This window comes from Phodopus roborovskii, unplaced genomic scaffold, assembly GCF_943737965.1.
Source record: "Phodopus roborovskii unplaced genomic scaffold, PHOROB, whole genome shotgun sequence".
NCBI lineage: Eukaryota > Metazoa > Chordata > Mammalia > Rodentia > Cricetidae > Phodopus > Phodopus roborovskii.
The window spans coordinates 21,310,050-21,316,967 of NW_026126416.1; the positions used below are offsets into that span (position 1 = coordinate 21,310,050).

The window sequence follows — 6,918 nt, forward strand, 5'->3', positions numbered from 1 at the left end:
CAAGGGCTGTTACACAGAGAAACTTTGTCATGAAAAACTGAAAGAAACAAAACCAAAACAAAACCAAAAAAAACTAGCCTAAAAGGAGACCAGAACATAATAACCGAATGAATAGAGAAAGGAGTTAAGGAGGTCCTGGAAGTCAGTTAGAAGCAATACTTTTGGAAGAAAGCATTATTTCAAATCAAGGAAGGCTACACAGCTATTAAAATGACAGAACTAACAAAAAAAAAAAAAAGAATAAAATGGTAGAACTTGAAACGTTTCAAAGACAGATGTTTAACAGAAGAGGCAATCTCAGAATAATATGAGAAGTGTATGAGAGTTCACCTTTGTCAAGTATATAGTAGATATGACCCCTACACCAAGTGCTTCACCTACAATAACCCCATGCCGCAATAATCCAATCATTACCCCCCCCCTTTCCAGTTAGAGGCAGACAACACGGCAGACAAACAGAACTACCCAAAGAAACATTAAAAGCTGCTCCCACGGAATGAACCCAGCTTGAAGGCCCCCAGCTTCAAGTCTGAGCAGCCCCAGTGCTGATCAGGCAAAGACAGCAAGTGAACAAACAAATCAACACTGACACCTGGCAAGGACACCCAGTCACAGGCTGTGGACACTTGCTCAGGCAGAGGATCAGCCAAGGTATCAGCTGACCATTCCTAAAAGGAGTGGAAAGATAAGGTTCTGCAAAAACAGAACATCCCGTCTCTCAGTCTCTCCACTGGCGTCCTAACAGCTAAGTAAGCCTGGAGCTTCAGCAGGGACCTCTGCATGGCACCCCTGGCTTCCGTTTTCATTACGTAACCCAGTGCAGGAGGTTTGTGGAAGGTAGTGAAGAGGTCACAGATGAGACCAGTATATTCTGCCCACCTTCAAAGGACATCAAACTGAGTATCATCAATGAAAGGAATACCTGATGTGATATTTCTGCTTTGTGTTTCAAATCACTTACATTAAATGCCCAAAATTCCAAGCTGAGCACTGTGCCAAAGCAAAGTAAAAATCCTGCGGAAGGCAGAACACTTTGCATTATAAAATAAGCACATGCACATCTGCTTCTAGACACACTGTCCGAGAGTCAGTAAATGTGCACAGGAGAAAGCAATGGGATAGAAGAAAAGTGGGGGTTGAACCCCAGTCCTAGCACAAGACACGTGTGCATTACCACTAAACTACTCCCCTAGCCCTGCATAATAAACTGTCATCGTTTCTCCTCTGAAAAAAAGAAAGACGGAGAAAAGACAGCACAAGAACAACATCGGCATCAACACCATAAGAAAACCACAACCCTGTGTCACAAACACACAGAGGAGTCCTCTACAGAACATCAACAGTGTTCAGGAAGGGTATGGCTCCAGAGACTGGAGGTGCGGCTCACTTATAGGGAGAGCCTGGGCACTCTCCACATACCCAAAATGAAAGGGAATGACTATATTCCAGGACTCAATGGAAGTAACCCCTGGAATTCAAAGTCGTTTTATGTTAAAAATCATTTTATTCATTCTTTTGGTTTGTTTGTTCGAAACAGTTTCATGTATCTCGGGCTGACTTAGAACTTCCTGTGTAGCTAAGGATGAAATTTAACTTCTGACTCTCCTATTTCCAGGTCTGATGTTGGGATTACACGTGTGTGCCTGGATTGTGTGACACTGGGGAGCAAATCCAAGGCTTTGTTGATGATAAGTGAGCATTCTGCTAATTCTCATGGAGCTACATCCTCAGCTGGCAGAGTTATTTTAACCTCTGCCAATCCATCTGTATATGCCTGCACATCATAAACAGAATAAAGGACAAACCACAGCAGACACACGCAAACTTTTGACAAATACTGTTTCTTGGTTACTCAACACGCTAGGAACAGAAAATGTCTTCTTCAACCATATAAAGGGTGGTTTTGAAAATCCATAGTAAAGATGGTCAGTAGGCCCAGCTAAATGTTTTTGTCTTGAAAATCAGGCACAAAACAGGGATGTCTACACTTGTCATGTCTAGTCAACATTGTGCTAGAAATTTTAAACAGCACAATTAGGCAAGAAAATGAAATGAAGGGTGTCCATATTGGAAAGAGAGCTGTATAATTATCTCCATTAACAGGACACAGAGGTAGTGGATGCAGTTTGGTGGGTGGGAAAGCACTAAGCACTTGTCTAGCCTCTGGGTTCTATCCCTGGGCAAAAATCAAACAAAACCCAAAGACATGATCTTACACAGAAAATCTTAAAGAATCCTCAAAATAAATTAGAAAATAAACAACTTACACAGGGCTGCAAGATTCAACACCAACACCCAATCACTTGTATTTATGTACATTAGTAATTAACAGCTTCAAAGGGGAATTAGAACCCATTTCTATTTATAAAAGCACAGAAACACAACAGGACTGTATTAAGTAAGCTTAAGATGTGCACTAAAGAAAAGGAAGACATTCCGAGTTCATGCATCAGAAGCCAGTATCTTAATATGGTACTATTATTCAGCAGGGGCAGTGGCACATGCCTTTAATCCCAGCAGTGGCAGCCCCATCCCAGTGAATTTGAAGCCAGCTAACCTACATAGCAAATAGCTGTCCAGCCACAGCTACATACTGAGACCCTGTCCTGAAATGAAAGAAAAACAGTAAGATAAAAAATGATGCTACTAGTGCCTAAGTTAACCTGAAATACAAGGGAAATTAGCCCAAGCCAGATGTGGTAGCACACTCTTGTGATTCCAGTCAGTGACTTGGGACACACAAGCATGAGGACCTTGAATTTGGGGGTATCCTGGACTGTACAGCAAGACACTGTCTCAAAAGGCCAAACAAAAGAAATCTCTATAGTAATGAAGACCATGGACAGTGAAACTGATGGGCAGTTGGTGGAGTACTTTACAAAATATTAAGATCCTGATCATCAGAAAAATAAAAATATGCAATAGGATTCAATACAGTTATGCATTTTTATTTATTTATTTATTTGCATTAAAGGGATGCAATTATCTCAAGTCCTGACAACAAGCCTTACAAATCCTTGGTCAAAGGAGCTAGTCACACAGTGTTTAATTCCGTTTATATAGCATGAAAATTAGATAACCATAGCGACAGACCATACTCTAGTCACAGCCCAGGACAAGGCAGGTGGTGGGCGGAGCCATGCTCCCGGGTTCAGGACTATGTTCCTCAGAAATTTGCTTTGAGCTGGTGAACAGTCCAAGGTTGTGATGATAATTGCACAATTCCGCTAAGGTACAAAACGGGTTGTAGTTTACACTATAGATTTTATGAAAACATCAAGTTACTAATATGGCTGTTTAAAATTAAAATAGACTCGAGCCTTTGATTCCAGCAGAGGCAAGAAGATCTGGAAGTCCAGGCCATCCTGATCTATACAGTGAGCTTCAGGACGGCCAGGGATATGTCGGGAGAGACCCTGTCTCAAAAAGCAAAACCAACAAAGCAACAATAATTGGAACTAGTCCTGGTCCCGACTACTAAATTCCAGACCCGATAAGAAGGGTGCAGTGGGCGGGGCTTGGGGCGGAGGGGTCGGACAGGTGCCCGGCGAGAGCCGCTCATCCCTTCCCTCCTCGCTTCCCAAGACATTATAGAATGGAGTAGAAAACAGGCAGAGATTGCTCCTCCATGTCCCATGTCACTCACCCCAGGACAACAAGAGCCCGGAACCGGAAGAGCCGGCTCCATCTTTGTTGTGGGAAAAGCGAGGTTTAAAAGGAAGTAAGTCTTTGCAGAGGCAGGAAAAGGGCAAAGCAAGGCAACTGCGGCCATTTTAACTGAGGGCATATGCCTGGCCTTTGGCAGCATTCAGATCATCTGGGCAATTTCTAGTTGCTGTAAATGCACTTGGAGGGTACCAAGGAACTGAAAAACTGTTAGCATGGAAAATGTCTTTAAAAGAACATAGAAAGAAGAAAATGGGTCTGGGAAGTCCACTCTGAAATCCAGCTGTGGGGAAGAGGTTGAGTGAGGCAGGGATGATCATAGCCACTAAGATTCTCTCAAACAGAGCATGAAAGAAAATATATTAATATCGTTGCATGGATTCTACGTGGGCTAGCATTTCAGATCCACACAAAAAAATGAGAAAGGCACTGACTATTGAAAGATAAAGTTTGAGGGGCTTAGGATATGGCTTAGCCACAGAGCATGTGAATTCTTGCCTGAGTTGGTGAGGTCCTAAATTAAACTCTAATACGTTCATCCCCTCTCAAAAAGGACACAGTTAGAAAAAACTCATCCCAAGAGCAATACAGGTCTGTTTACAGGGAAACAAAAAGAAAAGCCTGCCTTCTTGTGTGTTGTCTTTATAGGTTTAAGCAAGGAGACTGCATTTCTCCATGGGTTCACAGGAACTTTTGAGAAAGCAAGTTTGTCTCCAAGCTGATCTAAGTGGCACTTAGCACAAAGACTCCCCTCCAGTTTGGTCCTATGCACTGGGCCCTACTATAAAAAGCTAGTCTAAAGCAATTCTGTTTAACTAAACTGAGGACAATTTTCTCCCCCACCATATTCTTGAAGGGATCCTGCATGTTCTCAGCCTCCTTTAGATGCCTACCTTTGGTTGAGACTCTACACATTAGGAGTCCTGCACTTTAGAGAAATGTCTCTGAAAGTAGTGCTCAGGGGTCTAGAGAGATGGTTCAGCAGTTAAGAGCACTGGCTGCTCTCCCACAGGACCTGGGTTCAGTTTCGAGCACCTACTTAGCAGCTCACAATCTTTTGTAAGCCCAGTCTCTCTTCTGGTCTCCAAAGACACATGCATGTTGTATAGACATATATTTAACGTTTAAAAACACCCATACATATAACATTTTTAAAGTACTTTTTAAAAGCTTATTTTAAATGTGCTTGAGCCTGTTTGTGGTGATGCATGTCTTTAAAATCCGTCGCTCAAGGGGCAGAAGCCATTCTCTATTAATTCTAGGCTATCAGAGTCTAATTATTCATTCCAGGCCAGCCAGGGATAGATAGAGACCCTGTCTCCAAAAGGAAAGAGGGGGAAAGAAGGGAGAGAGGAAGAAAGGGAGGGAGGAAGGGAGAAAAAAAGGAAGGAAAAGAAAAAGGAAGAAAAGAAAGCAAATAGTACGTGGGGTTAGGCCATTCAACATTACACGTTGTGAAGATGTGTGCAGATGTAAAGACCTTATCACTTCCCTTCCAGCCCTCCACCTACACACTTTTATTTGTTATGTTTCTTTTCAACTATTTAAAGAAACTATTGTTTCTTTTAAATACTCCATGCTTGTTCTTTCTCGGCCTGAATGTTCCTTCAAGACAGCTTCGTTCCTTGGAAACATTCTTCTTTCCCTTCTTGTCTTGGTGATATTTCAGAAGCCTGCTTCAAAGAGTTCTCCATGCAGAAGCCTCTGACTTTTCAAATGGGAGTTGACTCTTCCTCCTAGGAGACCTTACCTTCTTTCTTCATTTCCCACAGAACAACAACTGTCTCAAGGGCCACCTTTTGCATACTTCTATCCCGATTCCAGTTCAGTGACTCAGGCTGATATGCCTCTGTGGTTAGGAATCGGTGAGTAATCCCTCCCCAGGTATCTCTCTTTTCCCACCCACACCTGACTCAACAATTACACTCCTCGAACATGACTTTATCACCTGTTATCAGGTGAAGCAAAATCTTGGAGCCTTTTGCTATTTTCACCTTTGTTTGACAAACAATTTTTCTACTTTACCTCTTACATGTTTTGGTGTCATTTTTCCATGACGAGGCTTGTTTTTCCTGTGATGCTTCCTGGAACAAAGTTCAGAAGTCTAGATAGCATTGTTTACCCTGTAGTCTCCTTCTGATCATCCTCTTCCACCACTTCCTGGGCACCAGGGATGCAAAATGATTGAGGTAGCTATCAAAGCAGAATCTTCAGTTGGGTATAGTGCACATCCCAGCACTGAAAAGGCTGAAGTAGAAGAATGACTTGAGTCTAGCCTGGAGCAGTCTACCTCCAAATAGAAAAGGGAAAAGAACAATTCTTAAATCAGCAAAACAGAGAATGTTAGTTAAGTGTGGTGACATTTGCCTGTAATCCCAGCATTTAGAAGGTTGAAGCAAGAGGATTATGAGTTCCAGCCCAGCCTGGGCTACACTGTGTGAGTTATAAATGGTTGTGAGACATCATGCAGGTTCTGGGAATCAAACAAGGGTCCTCTGTAAGAGCAACCAGTGCTTTTAACCACAGACCCATCCTCTAGCTCTGATTCCCAGTTCTTTGGCCATTGTTTATATAAAGGCTATATAAGTTGAGTTATGTCACAATTTTATACTTGTATGTTTATAAGATTTTATTTTTAATTAGTGTGTGTGTGTGTTATCTGTCATCATCTAAGCCACCTACTTCAGCCAAATGTCTTTCATCAGGGGGAAAAAATCACTTATTTGAAAGACCAAAAATAGCTCTTTCAAAACAGGGTGAGGTCCTTTGAAATTATCTTATCTCTATGTCATGTTGAACTTTGACCTACCTAATTATTCTCATTTGGGAAATTAGCCTTAAGAAGGGGGAAAGAAAACATTATATAAAAGTTCAAGGGTTAAGTAATAATGAATCTGAAAGCATACTATTGCTATTTCAAACATTCAGTACTGTAAAGACATAATTAGATAATAAGTTGACACAAACTGCTAAGACACTGTGAAGTTCCCCTAAATACATACATCTCTGATGATAGTTCAACTTTTATTTCCCAGTGAATTCTCAGCTCCTAGTGTCTACTTACTCAGCTGCACCTTAAATATTTATAAATAACAGAAGATTGGACTGTGAAAGTGAAAAGCATTACTAATACAGTGTTAGTCAAGTGGTAAATACTCTGAAAATACTCCATACTGGCAGAAACTACAGTCCATTTCCTGGCACACAAGGTTGTGAGGCCATAGTAAGTAGTAAGCCTATTGCAGCTTCTGT

At 41.6% G+C, this 6,918-nt stretch overlaps 1 protein-coding gene across 1 annotated transcript in view; it reads right to left on the reverse strand.

Moving 5' to 3' along the window:
* Positions 1-5,787, reverse strand: part of Shld1 (shieldin complex subunit 1) — a 60,434-nt gene extending 54,647 nt beyond the window's left edge. The window contains exon 1 of the mRNA XM_051183323.1: positions 5,692-5,787. The gene's annotated coding sequence lies outside the window, so the exon portion shown is untranslated. The remainder of the gene's footprint in view (positions 1-5,691) is intronic.
* Between the last annotated feature and the right edge of the window lie 1,131 nt (positions 5,788-6,918).